The following is a 23,063-nucleotide window of genomic DNA, read 5'->3' as shown; positions in this document are numbered from 1 at the left end:
ATAACATAGTGATTTACGTGGAAACCCAATTTGGGAAAAACCACCAGTAACATGCTTTTCAATTCTCACTCTTCTGAAGTGATGCCCTATAAAAGGCTTGTCCTGTTAAAGGCTTCAACACACTATTAAATGTGACTTGGTTAAAGGATTTAACCACCCTATTAGAAGTGGGCCTAGTTAGAGGACCTTACAACATTCACTTGGAATGCCACCCTATTAAAGGATTTAAAAATGGTTGTTAAACCAAACTAAGTCCATAGGATTTTACCCTAGCTTGCACAATTGTTACAGAGTAACAACAAGGGCTTTTGACCTGATACAACTCACAACTTAATTTACAAATTTCATATCACAATTTAGCTCTGATAGGTTGTCTTCCTTTCAAGATTTGTCTCCTTGAGTCTCCATGCTGATGTACTAGTGCAATCTCCTATATGACCACTTATTGAAGCAGAGTCTCTATGCTCTATTCTTCCGTCTCCTCTTGATATCTTCTCTTTAACACTTTTCAACCACTTCGCAATTTGGCACCCCCAACTACTCTTGCTTCTTGGCCTATGACTCCTTAAATAGAAGTCTGGAATTTCTTTTCCCACTTGATTCTTCCCTCTTTTAATTTCTGTTCAAATAGATTAGGTAGGATTCATTGAATCTAACCCATATCTTGCTCTTTCTAGAAACATCATGAAGAATCCTCTTGAATTTTCCTAAAAATGGTTTATCGAAAATTTTGTGCCTCCAGTTCATCATCTTTATCCTTCATTAGGTTCAAAAAATTCAAGGTAACAACCTTGTTAGCTCAAATTTGGTGAATCTTTGACTTTTCACATAATGAAGTAGCTTGACACTATTGAAATTCTGGTACTCAGCACATACTATGTTACTCGGCATCAACTATGTTTTACTAATTCTTGGCACCTATTGTGGATTCACTCGACATCCACTAAGTTTTTCTGATGCTCAACACCTATTACTTTTCTCAGTACCCAAACACACTTGGCTCCTTCTATATCAATCGACACACTAAATTTTTCATTTTCTTGGCACTAATTGAAAATCTGCTTGGCTTGAACTAGCTTGCTTGGCACTCACTAATGAACTTAGTTAAGCTTTGCAGACAACCCAGTTGCAACTTATTCTTCCAATGTTTCTAAGTGTGGCCAACCTCTGTATCTTCAAGTATGTTATCAATACATTATTTTACCATTGTCTTAACTAATTCTTGTGCTTCATTACAAAACCATAACTCAACCTTTCCCTTAGGTACTTTTGTTACATCTTGCTGATTAAATCCTCTTAATTAATCAACTAAGTGATAGTACTTTGATCTTATAAGAAATTGTCATTCCAAAAAATAGAAAGTTTGACATCAATGACAAAATAATGATTGAAAACATTCTTTATCAACAATCTTCCTCTTTGCAATCAATTTTCTTCTTAGATAGTATTCATTTTCAATTAGATTTCCAACAATCTCCCTCTTTGGCATTGATGGAAAACCAAACTGATTGACCAAGTTATCAAAATGCTAACTAGGTTAAAATAGTAAATCAAATGCCAAAAAGGAAACTTTATTCAAAACTATTCATTTTATTAGCAAAACATAAACTAGCTTGTGACTACCTCTGAATTCTTTTGCTGATAAATTGTCTACTCCCTTTTTGTTCTGCTATTCCTCTAATTGATGCTTGTCTACACTATTTTCTCCCTTTGAGCTACTATTTTTCTTGATCATTCATTTTATCCCTCTTTTTTGTGGCTTACCACTATTCATTTTGATCTCTAACTACTCCTGACTCCCTCTTAAATTATTTTACCCTTTGTATGCATTGGTCATGTTCTGCTACTCTAGTATCAGCTACTTCTTCCTCTATCCATTTCATCTTGTAGATTTGATCAGTTTCTTATTACTTCTCCCTCTATCCAATTGAATGTTGTTGATCAATTTCTTGTTACTTTTCTCTCTATCCAATTTAATGTTATTGATTAGTTTCTTGTTACTTCTCCCTCTTTGACAACAATGCCAAATATGTACTATTTCAACATCTTACATGCATGTGTAGTATTTTGTAGGTACTTCAATTTCTTCCTCTGTCACTTTTCTTGTGACTGATTTGGAACTTCAGGATTTTGATTACTTCAGGCATGATCCTAAAGTAAATATCCTTTGCATCAATTTGTCATATGCCAACAATTAACTCATTTGATGCAGAGCAATCTTGGTTTTTCTCAAACAGCCTTGGATAGGGGTATCACCTCTAATTTACCTTTAAGATACTCAAAAGCATCTTTAGGTAGTGATTTTGTAAAGATGTCAGAAATTTCTTCCTCTGAACTAACATATTCAATTCTCACTTGCTTGTCTTCCACTAATCCTCTTACATAGTGATACTTAATTGCAATATGCTTTGTTTTGCCATGCATCATAGGATTCTTAGATATGTTGATGGCACACGTGTTATCACAATAGAATATCATAGGTTCAATTACCTCTTCCTTCATACCTTGTAGTAGATGTTTGATCCATACAATATTAATGAAGTTGATAGTAGCAGCAACATACTCAGCTTCAGTTGTGGACTGTGAGGTACAATTTTTCTTTTTGCTGATCCAAGTAACCAATCTTTTTCCTAAGAAAAGTGCTCCTCCACTAGTGCTTTTTTTGTATCAATATTACCTCCCCAATTTGCATTAGCGTAGGATTTCAACTCAAAATTTTCAATCCTCTTGTAGTATAAGCCAAATTCATCAGTTCCTTTTAGGTACCTCAGTATTCTTTTTACTACCATCAGATTATTTTCTCTTGGGTTAGCATAAAATCTTGGCACCATTCCAACAACTAATGCAATGTCTAGTCTACTATGCACAACATACTACAACTTTCCAATCATTGATCTATACATTGTCTGATTCACTTTAGCTGACTCATCATTCTTGGATAACTTATCTCCTATTACCATTGGTGTATTGACTAGTTTTGAGTCTTCTAATCCAAATTTCTTGTGTATCTCCTTGATGTATTTTGATTGGGTCAAAAATATTCCATGCTTCAGTTGATGTACTTGCAATCCAACAAAGAATTTGATTTCTCCAAACATTGACATCTCAAACTCATGTTTCATTTGATCAACAAAATCTTTGCATAGAACATCTTTTCCTCCAAATGTTATATCATCAACAAAGATTTTAGATATCAAAATGTCTTTACCTTTTTTTTCCTTGATGTGTAGGTTGTTGTTATCATCTGTTCTCTCAAATCCTATCTTCACAAGGCATTTATGTAGTCTCTCATACCATGCTCTATGTGCTTGCTTCAAACCATAGAGTGCTTTATGCAATTTGCAAACCATATCCTTGTTGTTGTCATCAACAAATACCTTTAGTTTTTCTATATAGACTTCCTCCTCTAGTATAACACTTAGAAAAGTAGACTTTACATCCATCTGATAAACTTTGAAACCTTTGTAAGTAGCATATACAAGTAGTTTTCTCACTCCTTCCATTCTTGCAATAGGGGAAAATGTTTCCCCATAATCTGGTCCTTCTACTTATGCATAACCTTTGCAGACTAGTGTGGCCTTGTTTCTTGTTATCTCACCATTCTCATCAAGTTTATTCCTAAACACCCATTTAGTACCAATTACATTTTTATCAGCTGGTCTAGGAACTAGGGTCCAGGTTTTGTTCTTTTCAATCTGATCTATCTCCTCTTCCATAGCTTTATATCAATTGTCATCTTGTAATGCATCTTTCACTATTTTGGGTTCAATCTTGCTCAGTAGACATGATTCATTCCTTAGTCTATTCCTTGTCATTGATCCAACTTCTTTGTCATAAATGATTTTTTTTGCAGGGTGATGTCTTCTCACATACTTGGATAGTCTTGGTTCTGTCCTTCTTTCCCTATTTGACCCTTCAGCTTCATAGTCATTTTTCACATTGCTGTCTAGTATTTCATCATCTCTTCCATGTGTACTAATTTTAGAATCAAAATGTGCATTTTCTTCACTCTATAACTCAACTTTTGAATGCAACTTGACATTCATTAGTTGTGACTTGATTGATATTGAAATTTTTTTTTTATTCCCAACTTGATTGGCCACTTCATCTTCAATAGACATTCCTTCATAGAAGTATACAAAAGATCTATAATCTTTTGGTTTCTTAGATTCATCAACTTGGACTTTTGCATGCTCATCAAAATTTACATTTTCACTCTCCACAATCTTGTTAGTGTTAGTATTGAAAAACTTATATGCTTTACTTCTAGTGGAGTATCCAAAGAATATGCCTTCATCACTCTTTGCATCAAACTTGCCATTTCTAGTATCTTTAAGAATATAGCATTTACAACCAAATACTTTGAGATGTTTTAAACTAGGTGAATGACCATACCATAGTTCAAAAGGTGTTGCATTTGTACCTTTCTTGACTTGGACTCAATTCAAGGTGTAAACAATAGTACTTACACCTTCTCTCTAGTACTTCAAAGCAATAGTTTTCTCCATCATTAATGTTTTGGCACAGTTTATTACTGATCTATTTCTTCTCTCAACAATGCCATTTTGAGGTGGAGTTCTTGTGCTGATGTTTGTCTCTTGATTCCTTTATCATTGCAAAATTTCTCAAATTCTTTTGATGTAAACTCTCCTCCTGTGTCTAATCTTAGTCACTTTAGACTCCTTCCTATTTCCTTCTCAACTCTATCCAGATACTACTTAAACATTTGGAATGCATTAGATTTTTACTTTAACAACATGAGAGTCATCATCCTAGAATAGTCATCCACAAATAGCAGTATGTATATGTCTTCTTGGTATATTTGTACTTCTATTGGGCCACATAAGTTAGTATGCACTAACTCTAGTACTTCTTTGGAAGTGTAATCTTTTCTTTTTAAACTTGACTCGGTCATCTTCCCTAGTTCACATTGTTTGCACATTGTATTTTTAGGCTTCTTCAACTTAGGCAAACCTCTAAATTTCCTCTTTTTTCTGATGCTAATCAGATTATCAAAGTTAACATGACACAACCTTTTATGCCATAACCAAACATCATCAAGTCTAAAATTAAGATAGGTTGAATCTTCTATATCTAGGTAAAATAGATTACTCCTAGATTGTTCACCTTTTCCTATCAAATTTCCATCAGTATCATAGATTTCGGTAGTTTTGTTTCCAAATTCTACTTTACAACATATATTGCCTAATTGTGATATACTCAACAAATTATAGTTCAATCCTTCAACATACTATGCATTATCACATGAGATTTTCTCTATAAATTTAATATAACCTTTTCCTTTGATTTGACATGGAGCATCATTTCCAAATCTAACACTACTTTCATCATACTGGGTAAAGGTAATAAACTTACTTTTTTCTCATGTCATGTGATGTGAGCATCCACTATCTATGATCCATTTGTCATTCTTGTTCACATAGGTTACCAGTGCTATTGCCTCATCTTCATCTAACTCATCCTTCATGGCTACATAGACTACCTCATCATCATTTTCATTAGAATCTTCTTCAACAATGTAGCATCTTTTTCCTTTGTCCTTGTAATCTCTACTATCATCTTCTCTCTTGTTCTTGTATTTGTTTCCTTCTTTGTATTTCTTCTTCTATGTACACCTTACATAAATATGTCCTACTTCATTGCAATTTAAAAAAATGATAGGAAGCTTACCTTTGAATTTACCTTTGTCTCTATGAAATCTTCTAGCTAATAATGCTTCCAATTGTTTTACATCTTCCTCATCTATGCTACTATCACTTGATGCATGTTTTCCTTTTCTACTCTTCTTCTTTGATTTCACCTTAGTATTTTTCAATGATAGCTTAGCCTTGAAAGAAGATTCAAGGTTCTCAGGTATGTAGTTATCATAATTGGACAATTCAAAAGTAGTGAGTCTCCCTACTATTCTTTAAAAAGTTAGTTGATTTCTTGGGACACATCTTAACTCTTGGATGGCTGAGACTTTAATAGCATAGATGGGAAGCAAAGTTCTTAAGCATTTTCTATTGACAGTGTCATCTTCCAAATGACCACCCAAACTTCTTATTGCACTTACCACTTCTTTCATTTTAGAGGCATATTGAGTAGCATTCTCACCTTCCTCCATTTTCATGTCATCAAACTTTCCTCTGAGGCTTTCTCTTTTTTCTCTGTGAACATTTTGATCTCCTCCATAGATATTTGATAGGGCTTTCCACATCTTGAATGCAAAGTCACATCCCTTGATGTCATCAAATTCAGCATAGTTAAGGGAAGAGGAAATCTCCAACATTGCTTGATTATACTCCTTCCTTTTGTTCGAATCATCTACAGTAAGTGCTCCAACTAGATCTACATGTTCCACTCCAATTGAGGTTTTGGCATAAGCACCTATTGATCCAAGGTGTAGTTTCATTAGGCTTTCCCATGCAGCAAAGTTATCTTTGTTGAGCTTGGGAACTTCTCTCTTGGACATCTTGATCTGCCTACTTCTAGTACCTTTAAACTAAATCAACAGATGACTCTGATACCAATTGTTATAAATGCTTTAGAATAACTAAGAGGGGGGTTGAATCAGTTATTCAAGGTCCAAATGTCCCATTAAAAAAATTTCATCAAGTAAAGTGAGCCTATAAAACTGTTCATGCTTCCAAGCTTAAAATTTTCTTACTTAGTAAGTTACTGTAAATCAACATGCAAGCAAAACACATAAAAAATCAACACATAACATAGTGATTTATGTGGAAACCCAATTTGGGAAAAACCACCAGTAACATGCTACTCAATTCTCACTCTTCTAAAGTGATGCCTTGTGAAAGGCCTACCTTGTTAAAGGCTACAATATACTGTTAAATGTGACCTAGTTAAAGGATTTAACCACCCTGTTAGAAGTGGGCTTGGTTAGAGGACTTTACAACATTCACTTGGAATGCCACCCTATTAAAGGATTTACAAATGGTTGTTAAACCAACCTTAGTCCATAAGATTTTACCCTAGCTTGCACAATTGTTAGAGAGTAACAAGGGCTTTTGACCTAATACAACTCACAACCTAATTTGTAGATTTCAGATCACAATTTAGCTCTCCATAATTTGCTTGGTTTTAAGTCTTTGCAGCTCTAATAACTTTTCCTCCTTTCAAGCTTCGTCTCCTTGAGTCTCCATGCTTGATGTACCAGTGCAATCTCCTATATGACCACTTACCAAAGTAGAGTCTCTATGCTCTATTCTTCCTTCTCCTCTTGATGTATTCTCTTTGACACCTTTCAACTACTTCACAATTTGGTACCCCCAACTACTCTTGCTTCTTGTCCTGTGACTCCTTAAATAGAAGTTTGGAATTGCTTTTCCCACTTGATTCTTCCCTCCTTTAATTTTTGTTCGAATGGATTAGGTAGGATTCATTGGATCTAACCTATACCTTGCTCCTTCTAGAAACATCATGAAGAATCCTCCTGAATTCACCTAAAAATTGTTTATCTAAAATTCTGTTCCTCCAGCTCATCATACTTATCCTCCATCAAGTTCACAAAATTCAAGGTAACAACATTGTCAGCTTAGATTTGGAAAATCTTTGACTTTTCACATAATGTAGTAGCTTAGTACTATTGAAATTCTAGTGCTCGACACATACTGTGTTACTCGACATCAACTACATTTTACTGATGCTTGACACCTATTGTGAATTCACTCAACATCCACTAAGTTTTCCTGATGCTCGACACCTATTACTTTGCTTGGCACCTGAACATATTTGACTCCTATATCACTCGTCACATACTAGATTTTTTTATTTTCTCAGCACTAATTGAAAATCTGCTTGGCTTGAACTAGCTTGCTTAGCACTCACTAATGAACTTAGTTAAGCTTTACAGACAACCTTATTGCAACTTATTCTTCCAATGTTACTAAGTGTGGCCAACCTCTATATCTTCAAGTATGTTATCAATAAATCATTTTACCATTTTCTTAACTAATCCTTGCACTTCATTGCAAAACTACAACTCAATCTTTCCCTTAGGTACTTTTGTTGCATCTTGTTGATTAAATCCTCTTCATCAATCAACTAAGTGACAATACTTGGATCTTATAAGCAATTGCTATTCCAACAAATAGTAGGTTTGATAGGAATGACAAAACAATGATCGAAAGCATTCTTTATCAACAATCTTTCTCTTTGCAATAAATCTTCTTCTTAGATAGTATTCATTTTCAATCAGATTTCCAACAACCACACTCGTGTACTGACACCATAATTTGACACAAATAAATAAATTATTGTAACTCCTTTTAAAAAAAGTTACCTAACACACCAAAGATTGATGATAATATTTCTTCTTAATTTTTTATTGAATAATTTTATTATTATTAATTTTTAATTCACTATAAAGGTAAATTTGAAAACCTCTCATTTACGAACACCATAATTTGATCAAAATTTCACTTTTTTCAAATATTTTTAATTTCAAAAGAATTGAATGTAGATTGATGACATATAAATTAATTTAAGAAAAATCATAAAATAGAAAAGTTATTAAAGTTTTAGTGAACATCACTATTTTACATTTAGATACCTCCTATGATTAAATATTAATACAAAAATAGTAAATAAAATTATAACACTATAAACTTTATATTTCTAAAATCAAGATAGTGAGAGATTTAATGGGTTTTTTCTTTTGTAAAAAGTTTGATTGAGAAGACCCTCTAAAAATTATGGCAAGGCATGAATTTGTTAGTTCAATGCCTTGGCCAAATCTTGAGAGGCCAAGACATAGGCTTGGTCTCACCAAGCCTATCCTGAATCAATATCTAAGTTAGGAAAAAACAATCGGCCTCATGTTGTAAGAAACGACACATGTTATTTGAAATTCAAAAAATGGGTACCCATTTTGAAAAATTAAAAATGACATTAAAAATCCCCCCAAAAATTATAAAAATTGATTTTTTAAAGAAATGGGTATCCATTTTTACTTTTAAAAAATGTGTATCTGAATTTTAAAAAATGGGTTCCCATTTTTTTACCCGATTTTTAAAAAATGGGTACTCGTTTCTAAAAATTTGAATTTTTTATTATTTCAAAAATGAGTACCCAATTTTTTTAAATATAGGTGCATGTTTTATAAATTTAGGGTCAGGTGCCCATTTCTAAGAGGTCTCATTCCACGGATGTGATCATTCACCCATGGTTTTATTCATATCTTAAAGTTCAATTTTATTCATGTGATATTCTATTTCCTTTCTTGGTGTATGAGCATTATTACCTTAATCCCTAACTATATTGTTTCCATTAGACTCGTGGCTTCCTTTGATCTAGAATCTTCTTCTCCTCTCTTTAGGATCCTTAGTGACCCTATGGTTTTCCATGGAGAATCACTCTTTGCATTCATCTCATGATGAAGATGAGGATTTAAGAATTCCTCCTAAACAATTTCTTAATCTTTCTACTAAAATTTACAAGATGCATGATTGACTTATTTGAGAGAATCAAAATATTGATATTATTCCTTCTTTTGATGCTCTTAAGAAAGTGATCCACAATGACGAACATGGTGTTAATATTTTATGTGGTCTTACTCAACTTTTCCATTCACATGTTACCCTTTAGCTCAAGACACATTCAAAATAGGAATGGTTCCCCCTATCACTAGTGTTGAGCCTTTGTTTCCTATTTCCACACATATTTTCCTACTTTTAACTACTTCTATTTCCACATCCAATCCTCCTATCATGAGTCTTCCTATCCATTTCTTACCTATAATAATTTCACCTCCTTCATCGCCTACCACACAACCTTTGTACAATGGTATTCCTTACACTTATTTTAAGTGTCTTACTACTGTGGTTCCTAGTGTTCCATGCGTAGAACCTTCTATTCCAACTAATTCATACACTCTTCCCAGTATGTCAAATATGTCAGTGCCAACTATTTCCTTTAATGATTCTACTATTATTAGTCTTTCTCAAACTATTTCTTCTTGGCAACAACTTGCTTCCTTAATCCAAGTTCAATGTGCCTACATGTGGTATGGGCAGTCCTTTTTCCTTAGACATTATCCTTACTATTTTCCCTCACCAAGATAATATTCCTTTCCTTGATACTAATAATGGTAAGGGTGACATTGTGATTCATCTTTAAAAAATTCAAATTCTATGTAGTGATTATGATCATGATGATAAAATTTTGGCCAACTTGTTTTCTCGTACTTTTGATGACAAGGGCTTGCAATGATATTTTTCTTTTACACCTTATTCTATTGATTCCTTATACAAATTTACTAATTCTTTTATGTAATAATTTTAGAATAACATTGGTCCTCAAGTGTCTTTCACTAATTTGATGCATTATAAATAAGGTCCTAAGGAAAAATGATTGAATTTATTGGTAGATTTAAGGGTAAGTGCACCAAGATGGTGTGCAAAAAAGTGGAGACTGAAAAAATAATTCAAAAGTACACAACACAATTTCATTATGTGTACTTCCATAAAAAATCAAAATGGGTCTTGGCTTCATAGTGATCCAAGAAAATAATATTAAAAACATCAACTCAACCATAATGTGATTGTATTTTTACTTACTAGTAACATGATTATATTTTGACTGGTAAAAATAAATTTATTTGGCCATAAATTGATCATGTTATGAAGAACTGAAAACATTTCATCTAGTTCTCATGGGATTCTTAAATTAATTTAATTTTTGTTATTTTTGGGGGTGGGGGGGAGGGGAATGAGATGCATCAATAGAGATTGAGAGTGATATATGTAAATGTATATAGACATAGAGAGAGAGGATGGGGAGAGAGAAAGATGAGAGAGAGAGAGAGAGAGAGAGAGAGAGAGAGAGAGAGAGAGAGAGAGAGATGATGGGGAGAGATGGGGGAGAATGGGATGTAGAGAGAGAGTAGGAGACAGGAAGAGAGGGGGGAGAGATAGGATGGGGGGAGGGGGGGAGAGAGAGAGAGAGAGAGAGAGAGAGAGAGAGAGAGATGATGGGGAGAGAGGGGGAGAATGGGATGTAGAGAGAGAGTAGGAGATAGGAAGAGAGGGGGGGAGAGAGAGAGAGAGAGAGAGAGAGAGAGAGAGAGAGAGAGAGCAAAAGAATTGTTGAAAGCTTTGGAGGGTTTGGATTTGCATGCATTCACATATTGTCTCATATTTTAGCTATTGTTTTGAGGTAAGGTTTGAAAATCTATTTTAGAATTTTATTGTAAGATTTGTCTACTTTGTGTCTTCCTAGGTGCTTGCATAATTCTTATTAATTTATTGTACTAATTTTTGGAGAAAGAATTATGTTTTAGATTTTGAAAAGGAAAACTTGACTAAGGAAAATTGTAGAAAAATATAGAAATTATTGTGATTGTATCCTTTTAAAACCCTTTCTAATATAGGGAAAATTTGATTATATAATATTGGAAGAACACAATGAATTGAAAAGTTAGGGTATTAACTTTAAATTTTTCATTAGAACCATGTGATTATCTAGAATTTTCTAAATAAGGATAAATATTCTTCTTATATCTAAAATAATTTGGTTGCAAAAATTATTGAAAGAGCAAAAGATTAATTGAGAGGAAAGCATGTTGTAATGGAACTTTTACATACATGTGAAAACAAATATACTTTAAGATAGAAAACTAATTATATTATGGTTGCATGATTTGAGAGATCAAATGCATGCAAAAATACTAATTACATGTTTGTTTTTATTTTTATAAAAATATAATTTAGTTTTTGGATTAATTTAAAATTAAAAAAAGTTTTTTAATGGTTAATTATTAATTTTGGAAATTAAAAAAATTAAAATTAGCTAAAAAAGTTATTATTTATTTATTTCAAAAATTAAATAAATAAATACTACTTATTATCTTATAAGTGGACTTTTAATTTAATTTTTTTTAAAACTCTTAGTTGGTTATAACTTATTATATATTTATTAATGCAAGTGGAGTTACAAATTAATAAATATATAATTGTGATTTATTTATATTTTAAGAGAAGTTATAGTGGATTTCACTATATAATCATCTAGTTATGAATATTTAACTATTACGAGAGAAATTATAGATAACTTCATTAAAATTATAATTTCAAGTTTGAGTTATCTCTAGTTTGCATTATCAATTAAAGAAAAAGTAAATATTATTATTAGACTTAGATAGAAGTCATACTAATATTTTTAGAAATGATATTGACATTAATGTTGATCTCAGATTGGTTTTGACAAATGAGTGTCTATACTCTTAAGCCATTTATAAGTTATGTTCTTAGTTCATGTCGAACAAGTAATTGCCAAGCATAATATACTAGATAGTGCATGCTGAGTCACTCCAGTGTCAAGCAACAACATGTGTTGAGTGATTCAAGTGCCGAGTAACTAGTAAGTCTCGAGTCACTCAAGTACCGAGCAATAGTATGTGTCAAGTTATTCAAATGTCGAGTGATCAATGGATGTTGATTCATTCAGAGGCCAAGTTACAACATCAAAGTTGCAGTTGATGCCAAGCATCAGGGACTTTAGATGTTGAGTTATATAGTTTTTTCATAGTTGTTTGTAATGGCACAAACTGCTATGTAAACCATTTTTGAACTGACTTAAGGATTGTTTTACAATCTCATATGATAAGAATGAATCTCTATTGTGAATCCCTATGCATTACATGCATCTAATCAAAAAAGGGAAGGTTTAAGTGGCAATATGGGTGAATCACAATCATTGATTCATACCAAACCCTAAGTCACATATGTCTTCTTAAGCAGGATAAAGCTTAAACTTTTTATGAATTTGTAAGGAGGAAGAAGAAAAGTTTGCATGCACAAATAGAGCATTCATGGTGACTAAGGAGTTGTGATTTGAAATACATAGTAGAATCAATTAGACGAGAACAAAGGAAAGTAATTAGAAGACAATAGACATACATCTCATCTGAAAGTATCAAGTACACATCAAAAAAGAGGTGATCTATCATCAAACAACAGAGTGCTAACTAAAGGATCATTGTTATGATATTTTAATAGGTGAATCAGTTAAATCTCTTAACAGAATAGTCTTAATAGGTTGTTGTAAGTCCTTTAATAAGGTTCTTACTTCATTGTAAGGTGAAGTACTCTAATGAAACACACTTCTAACAAAGTGTTGAAATTCTTTAACATGGTAAGACCTAAAAATCTTTGTAAGCCTTTAATAGGGTAGATCATGTTTCATGATCAAAATATTATAACCTTCATTGGATACATTGTATTACTGCAGTAGTGGAGATTTTTAGGTGTTATCCCCACCCCAATTTTACCTTCTCCTTAGAGGATTTATGGGTAATTTCACTTTCATGCTAAGGATGTATATGCTTAATTTGATATTTTAGTTTATATGCATAGATTGTGAGATGGATGTGTGATGAATTTTTTTCAAGGTTGAAAGTTTGAAGTGCTAATTCACCCCCATCCCCCTGCGCCACCAAAGTTTAATTCCCTATTGTATTTCCAACAATTGGTATCAAAGAATAGGTTCTCTGAAAGTAAATCTTACAACTTTGAGGAGAGATCTTGGAAATGGAAGTCTACAAGTTGGGAAAGACTATTGAGAACCAAAAGATTGAAATACAACTTGCACTACATCAATTGAATGAAGCAAGAAATGAGTTAAAGTGATCATTAAAGAGAAGGAAGGAAATAACTATTGAAGAGAATGACACATATTACCAAGAGATTGACACTACTAAATTCTTTTCAGATGGAAACACAAATGATTTTGATACAGTAGTTGCAGATCTGATGGAAAAGAATAGAACCCTAACTGAAGAGGTTAGAAATCTCAAGAGAGAACAAGAAGTCCAATTAATATTGCTATGTAAGGTGACTAAGTAGAAAAAGAAAGCTAAAGAGGAAAAAGTCATGATTGAAGATGACAAAAGGATTTTGACCAATAGACTTGAAGAGAAAACATAAGAGGTAAATATGATTGCTAACATGCAATTGAAAATATTGAGTCAAATGATGATTGCAAATCATGGACTGAATGGAAAAGATATTGAGATTACAACATTGAAGTTTTAGAATGAACAAGTGAGAAATGATCTAAAAAGAGAAAAAGAATTTGTTGAAAGCTTCAATAGACCAAGTGAAGCTATCAAGTACTTTGAGTAATTGATGAGATCTCTTGGATCCAACAATGATACTTCTAGATTGGGTTACACTAGTACTAAAGAAAGAGAACCATCCAAAAGTGGTGAAGAAAGAAGTAACAAAGGTAAGAATTCCAAACCTACTTGTCATAATTGTGGTAAGATAGAACATACTATCAATGTTTGTAGAAGTAAGACTACAAATTAGAATCCTAAGTAGAAGTTCATGGGTTATTGTCACAAATTTAACAAACAAGGACATTAGGCAAATGAATGCAAAATCTATTAGTTTGTGGTGATCGATTAGAGAAGTACTCTAAAAAAAATTTAAAAAATTGGGTCATGGCTAACACTTTGGTTGACGTATGGTTGATATATGGCTGACATGTTGTAACCCTAAAGTGACACAAAATTACTTGTATAAAAGGGCTTAGGGTTACAGATTATTTCATTTTTGTGATGCAAAAATTGGTTCTTGTGGTGATATTGAGTCATAAGGAATTATGGATTGTAATCAAGTTGTAATCATTGGATTGTAATAATATTGGACTTTTTTTTTGGTGGACGTAGCTCTAGAATTGGGTGAACCATGTTAAATCTTGGTGTCTTGTGTCCTTTTCTGTGTAATCTATTTTTTTCATTACTAGTTATATTTGCATGTAATAGTTATTTATTTCTATGGTTTAATCCTAACAAGTGGTATCGGAGCAAGGTTTTTCTTTTAGTTATCCTCTATAGGAAAGTCTCATGGTTGAGTGGGAGTCTCACAGTTGAGTGGGAGCAATGGAAGATGAGAGTAAGCTAAGGGTTGATAGGTTTAATAGGTAGAACTTTTAGTTATGGAAGATGCAAATGGAAGACTATCTTTATCAGAAGGATTTATAGAAGTCATTGGAAGGTAAAATCAAGAATCAGGGATCTATGTCAAATGATGACTAGGATCTTTTGGATAGAAAGGCACTTGGAAGCATTCAATTACGCTTGGCACCACCAGTGCCATTCAATATTACAAAAGCGAAGACAACAAAAGAGTTGATGCAAACCCTAGTGAAACTATATGAAAATCTCTCCTCTTCAAACAAGGTATTTCTCATGAAGTGTTTATTTAATATGAAAATGGTAGAAGGTGGATCTAATGTAGATCATTTGAATGAGTTTAGTACTATTACTAGTTAGTTATCTTCTATAGGTATCAATTTTGATGAAGAAATTAGGGTTCTCTTGATTTTGTGTTCTTTTCTTGAAAGTTGGAATGGTTTGGTAATAGATGTGAGTAATTTTGTTCTTGGATCTAGTACTCTAAAATATGATGATGTGATCAGTGATATTTTGAGTGAGGAAACTTGTAGGAAATCTTCAAGTGGATCTACATTAGGAAGTGCTTTGAACACACAAAGTAGAGGCAAAATGAATGAATGAGGAAATAATTTTGGAAATCATGGGAAATCAAGAGGAAAGTCAAAAGGGAGGAGGTCTCAATTGAGACGACTAAATGACTATTGGTACTATGGGAAACTAGGGCATACAAAGAAATATTATTGTTCTTGAAAGAAAACTTAAGGAGATAAACTAGATAGAGACAAGGAGGCAAATGTGGTAAGTAAAAAATCCAAAGAGGATGCTTTGTTTCGATCTTTAGAAAGTGTTGATGGTTCATGGGTTTTAAATTCTAGTACTTCATTTCATGCTACACTTCATAGAGGTTATTTCATTAGTTATGTTCAAGGAGATTTTGGGCTTGTTTATTTGGAGGATAATGAACCTTGTCAGATTGTTGAAAAAGGAAAAATTAAGATTAAGTTGCAGAATGGGAATCATTGGCTACTACATGAGGTAAGACATGTTCTAAGGTTGAGTATGAATTTAATTTTAGCAGGGCAACTCAGTGAAGGGTTGTGTAGTTACTTTTAATGATAAAAATTTGAAGGTTTCAAAAGATTCCCTTGTATTAGCAAGAGGTGTGAAATTAGGCACCTTATATCTTTGTATAGGTCATATTATTCCTTCTACTTTAATTGTTTCAAAAAAAAAAGAATGTTCAGGAGCAATTGATGTAGTTGAGTAGGGAGAACAAATAGTTGCTATAAATTTTGATAAAATGTTGTGGCACAATAGACTTAGGCACATGAGTGAGAAAGGTATGAAAGTACTTTATTCAAAGAAAGTATTACCTGATCTAAAATGTGTTAATATGGATTTTTGTGAAAGTTGTGTGTATGAAAAATAAAAGAGAGTGATTTTTGTGAAGACTGAGAAGGAAAATAAAAGGGATAAATTAGAGCTTGTGCATATAGATGTATGGGGACCAGCTCAGTTATCTTGTCTTGGTGGCTCTCATTATTATGTTACATTTATTGATGATGCAAATACAAAACTATGGGTTTACTTCCTTAGATACAAATTTGATGTATTTCAAACTTTTAAGAAATGGAAATGCTTGGTTGAAAATGAGATTGGTAAGAAATTAAAATGTCTCAGATCTGATAATGGTGGTGAGTATTGTAGTCATGAATTTGAAGATTATTGCTCCACTAATGATATTTGTAGACAAAAATTTGTACCAAGGACTCCATAGGAAAATGGAGTGGTTGAATGCATAAACAAGACTATAATGGAGTGTGCAAGGAGCATTAGGTTGCATGTTGGGTTACTCTTATACATGTGGGTGGAGGCTATCAATAATCCTATATATTTGATTAATAGAGGTCCCTCTACTCCTTTAGGTAGTGGTACTCTAGAGGAAGCATGGACTAGTAGGAAGTTGAGTTATTCTTTTCTCAAAACCTTAAGTTGTGAAGCTTTTTCTCATATACATTCTAAAAATAGAACCAAGCTAGAAGCTAAGTTAAATAAATGTGTATTTGTTAGATATCACATTAATGAATTTGGTTATAGGCTTTGGAATTTTGAAAATCATAAAATTATAAGAAGCAAGGATGTCATATTCAATGAGAAAGTGTTGTTGATGGGGACATAACCCAAGCACAAAATGGACACAACAGGAAATGGGAAAATTGTATTAACTGTGAAAATAAGCTAGTACATTTAGTACAGAGAAAATAGACTTCATAACATTCCCTAAGGGCTTACAATAACATAAATCTGGAGATAATTTCTCCTTTTAGTACCTCCTCTCAAAATCTACTCCGAACTGCCTTTTACAATGCCAGAAATGTCCTTAAATAGACCCCAGAGGGTTAAGGACAAGGAATACATTCTAGAAAGTGCTAGTAGGCATCCATTGACCAAGTAGAAGGCTCCAAAAGCCGCATTAGAAGTTGGTGCAAATCTAGAAGAATCCAAAAATGGTAATCAAACTTTTGGGAGGCATAACTTTTGAACCGTAGCTTCGATTGACGAACCGTTTACATTTTCGAAAAGCTCTCAAAGTTCTCTATAGCTCTATAGACCAGCTTCAGTTGTCCCCCATTTTTTGACCCTTTTTGAGGTCATTTAATGCCCCTAACCTGACTTTGAAGCATTCTTAGGAGGTCTCCAGAACTCAAAAAACTACGATAACTTTCAAACTGTGGGGCCTTTTGACCTGATTCTTTTTCTGGAATGCTCTAAATTACAATTACATTCATCCTCACCAAAATGATGGCTCAATTACATACTCCTATTTTTTTGGCATTTACAAATATCCCAAGGTGTTCAAATCCTCTATCCTAGAACACTGATAGTGGAACTGTGAGAGTTGGAACCTTTATTTAACCCAAATGGGTATCTAGAAATGAAAACACATGAAATAGAAACTAAGTCTAAGTAAATTTTTTTTTGGGTGACACAGGATTGCCCTTATACCTCTGGATGCTCCTGCATTAGATGTACAAAGATCCATTGCAGCAACATGAGAAGAAACAAGATGATTATGTAGTGGTAGATGGTACTCCAAAAGATGATGTTTCAGAAATTCCTCATGATGTGCAAAAACTGCAACAACAAATACCACACACACCAGTGAATGTTAGATGAAGCTGTGAACCTGAATGTTATGATGAAGCTATGCAAGTGGATACTAAGATTTAGTGGGAGTTTTCAATGAAAGATGAAATGGACTCTTTGCTAAAAAATAAGACATGGGATTTATGCAAGTTGCATGCAGGTAAAATGGCTTTATTGAATAAGTGGGTCTATAGGTTGAAAGAAGAGGAAGGAGGTAAGAAAATATTTAAAGTTAGGTTAGTTATAAAAGGATTTGCACAAAAAAAAGGTATCAATTTTGATGAGATGTTTTTTCATATTGTTAAAATGACTTCTATCCATACTGTTTAAAGTATTGTGGCTACTGAAGATTTGTATTTAGAGTAGCTTGATGTTAAAAAAACCTTCCTTCATGGTGATTTAGATGAAGAGATATATATGGCTCAACCATAGGGATTTGAGGTCAAAGGTAAGGAGAACTTAGTGTGCAATTTGAAGAAAAGTTTATAAGGCTTGAAGCAAGCATCTCGGCAATGGTATCTAAAATTTGACAATTTTATGCATGAGCATGGTTATAGTAGGTGTCATTTAGATCATTGTGTCTAATTTAAGAGGTTGGATTATGATAGCTACATTATTTTATGTTTATATGTTGATGATATTCTTGTAGCTGGGTCTAACATGGATCATATTAAGGGGTTGAAACACTAGTTAGCGCATGCATTTCCTGTGAAGGGTTTGGGGGAAAAAAAATCCTTGGTATGAAGATTTGTAGAGATAGAAAGAATAGAAAATCAATGCTATCTTAGGCTGATTATGTTGAGAAGGTGTTGCAACATTTCTCTATGGAGAATACTAAAGCTATCAGCACACCTTTACCTAGTCATTTGAAGTTGACTAAGGAGATGTGTCCCAAGACACAAGAAGAGGAGGATAAGATGTCCAAGGTACTCTATGCTTCAGCTATAGGAAGCTTGATGTGTGTTATGGTATGTACAAGCCTAGATATTGCACATGTAGTGGGAGTTGTTAGAAAGTATATGAGTCATCTAAGAATTGAGCATTGGAATGTAGTCAAATGGATTCTCAGATATTTGAGAGGAACATCCAATAGGTGTTTACACTTTGGGGGTTCTACTAATGACTTATAGGGCTATGTTGACTTTAATTTGTTAGGGGATATTGATACTAGGTAGAGTACTATAGGTTATGTCTTTACTATTGGTGGGGTTGTTGTGAGTTGGGTTTCTAAGTTACAAAAGGTTAATGCTTTATCCACTATAGAGGCAAAGTATGTAGCTTATATAGAGGTAGCCAGGAAGATGATATGGCTTTAGTTCTTCTTGGAATAATTGGGACACCCTTAGAGGGATAAATATTTTTTTATCAATAGCTAGAGTGCCATTCATCTTGCCAAGAATTCATCTTTGCATTCAAAGACAAAAAACATTCAATTGTGGTACCATTTCATTCGATTAGTTTTGGATGATGGAAAATTAAAGCTAGACAAGATACATACAGATGACAATCTAGTAGATATGTTTACAAAGTTAGTAACAAGGGAGAAGCTAAACTTCTCTTCAGCTTTGGTTGGTCTTCTAGACTAAACATAAATAAAAGAACAATAGAGTCTAGGGTGGTTTTATCTAGTGGGAGCCCCATTTGGTAGTAGTATTTCTACAGGATCAGTCTCCAAGTGGGAGCTTGTTGTCTCTAGAGTGTGGAGTCTGATCAGTCCCCAAGTGGGAGATTGTTAGTTTGTGGTGACTAATTAGGGATGTACAATACATACTTCATAAATTTTTTGGGTCATGGTCGATGTTGTGGCTGACATATATCCAACATATGGCCAACATGTTATAATCCTAAAGTGGCATAAAATTACTTGTATAAATGGGCTTAGGGTTAGGGATTGTTTCATTGTTGTGATGCAAAAATTGGTTCTTGCAATGGTATTGACCTGCAACAGATTACAAATTTTAATGAGGTTGTAATCACTGGATAGTAATAATATTGGACTTGCTATTTGGTGGACATAGTCTAGGTATTGGGTGAACCACATTAAATCTTGGTGTCTTGTGTTCTTTTTTGTGTGATCTATTATTTTTTGTTACTGGTTATATTTGCATGTAACTGTTATTTCTATCTATGGTTTAATCCTAATAGAATCAAAACCATAAGCACACAAAGATTTGAAGGATATTTCTATAATTTTCAGAAGTATGGACAAAGAGCATATGAGTGCAAATCCAAGCCTAAATGGTCATCAAACAAGTAGACAAAGGTAAAGCATAATGACAACTCTTATTTTTTGGATTATAATACTAGGTATAGTTGTCACTATTGTCAAGAGTATAGACATGTTGTTGAGGATTGCATAAGAACACATTTCAAAAGTGACTATGAAAGATGGTTGAGTCAAACTACATGTTTTAGTTATTTAAAGACTGGTCACATAAGTAGGAATTGTCCAACAAGGTCAAAGGCACCTAGCAGTGAGTTCAAAAAATGTAAAGGAAAGGTAGATGTTGAAAATGTTAGAGATGAGATAAACAAGATATGGAAGAGAAAGGAAGATTGCAACACATCAAGTTTAGATGGGATCACTTCACGTAATGGGTCAAGTGATCACACCACCTCCACTTAAGCAATCAAGAGGTATGTGTGGGACTGATATTTAAAAGACATGTTATACATCAGTTCCAAGGATTTAGTTCTAAAAATATTCTATATGCATGGAGAAAGATGCAAAGTGTTGATTATAACCTAGAAGAAATCTTTAAGTTGTGATAGATTTCATGTTACTACTGAGCATGAAGAGTTTCACTTTAGCTACAAAGTGAAACGTTAGTTGATGTCAATCTATCATCAATGATAATGTTGGCTGAGCTTGTCATAGTTTTCGAGCGTGAGGAAAAGCACATGGAAGCTGAGTGAGTTGAAATTCCTATTGAAGTCAAGCTTACAACTATGTAAGAATTGGGCATTAAATGTGAGGTTTTAAGGTCTATATGATCAATTTCAACTCATTTGAAAATATTTAAATTTGAAGAAGATCACGAAGATCTAAAGGAAAATTGAAGAGATCATACCAAGTTTTTGAAAATAGGATTGAACAGTTGCTTGAAACCATCTCAACAGCTTTATAAAGGTATTTATCATGTGCTGAGCTATGCAGTTTGAGTTTTTGCAAACCCTAGGCTTTCATAATGGCATCTAGTTCTTTAACTCCTATGATTAAAGAGGGCAAAGAAGTTTTGAATGTACAATTGATAAGAAATGAAATCAAACAAACAAAATTTAGACCCATTCCTGATGTTACTTACAAGCAAGATCCATATATTGCGTTATTGATGATACCACTATGAGTTTTAATGATTTAGGATGTGAGATGTAGCTACAAATGTGAGGTGGGTAGCATAGGTGACACGAAGATTAGGGAAACCTATGGGAAACTCTATGAAAATAGTGTATTGAGAGATGAATTAAAAATTATAGAGACAAAAGGGTTATCCCATGCCTTAGATTTCCCCAATGTTTTCAAAAAAAAATGGATAAAAATAGTTCTGAGTAGGTTTCATGATAATTCTATATGGTTGGATAATGGACTAGTGAAGATCAAAAAGAAGATTGTACATAGAGTAATAGGGTATCCAACCCTAGACCAACCAAAAACTATGAGAAGTGAAGCAAAAGAAGTTATTGAGAAGAATACAGGGGCAGTGTGGAACAAACAAGGAATGACAATTGAAACTATCTCAGATACCCTAAATGCTTTTGTAGTGAGGATAATAGCACACAAATTATACCAATTTAGTAGGCTCAATATTGTACCATGTATTTCTTTTGAGATGGGCTATAAAATAATTAAGGATCATACTTATGACCTTGTTGAGTTGCAGTTGCAACAATTGACAAAAATTGGGAGCAATAAGGAAGACCAAGAGTCCACAATGTAAATTTGGTTCAATTCTTATATGTATGTTCTTCTATGTACAAAATACATTCCCTAATTTTGGTAAAGTTGCATGGAAAACAAATAGATCTATTATAGTGCAAATAGGTGAATTTATTGAGTAACTTGGACACAACTTTGAGTCTATTATGACCAACTACTTTTAATATTTCAAACAATCAATGAAGAAAAGACTAAGGATACTAGTTTCACTAGTTTAGAAACATTTCAATGATGTTTTCTTTCTAGTTGACATTGATTTTACATATTTTCAAGTTGTTTTTCCAAGGGTAAGGTGGCTAAGGCCACTAGGCTATGAGATCAATGTGGATGAAGCCTCTTCAACAATTACAACATTATTTGCAGAAGATGTAGATGCTAAGGCTACTTCCTTTGGGAATTATAATGTTGCTAAATCTAAGATAACAATGGATTTAAATACTACCTCAATTATGAGAAAGAAAAACAAGATTTTCAATAGGTTTAAGGAGAATTTTGCTGAAGGAGTAGATCATGATGAAGAAGAAGATGTTCCTACTTAAGCATCACTGACCTTAACTTAAGGTCAAGGGGAAGATCAATAAGATGAGGTAGAAATAGAAGAATGTGCAAAGGGAGAAGAAGCCAGTGAAGCAACTAAGAAAAAGAAGAGGAAAGCTAAAGCCCCAATAGTTAGCAAACCAAGGAAGGTTATAAAACCTAAGCCTTTAGTTCAAGCAACTTGAACCAACAGAAGACCTACTACCAAAAAAGGCTCAAGAAGCAATAAAGCCAAAAGAGAAAAGGGCTAGATCAGCTAGCAAAGAAGATGCGTCTGAGAAGAGATTGAGGAGAAAGTATATAGCTCCAGCTGAATCTGATGAAGAGAGGACAAAATTTGATGACAACAACCAATTCAATGTAATAAGTCATAGTTCTTCCTTAGATTTAGATAATGTGTGTGAAAACATAAGGAATAATGTTGATTTATTTGGTCTCACACATATTGAGATTGATAAACTTGGAAAAATTGAGATGAATCAAGTAAAGGACTCAATATATGCCATGATGGAAATAGTCAAACAA

Source organism: Cupressus sempervirens, chromosome 1, assembly GCF_028749045.1.
Source record: "Cupressus sempervirens isolate cs-2001-9-10 chromosome 1, ASM2874904v1, whole genome shotgun sequence".
Lineage (NCBI taxonomy): Eukaryota > Viridiplantae > Streptophyta > Pinopsida > Cupressales > Cupressaceae > Cupressus > Cupressus sempervirens.
This window is presented reverse-complemented; position numbering follows the sequence as displayed.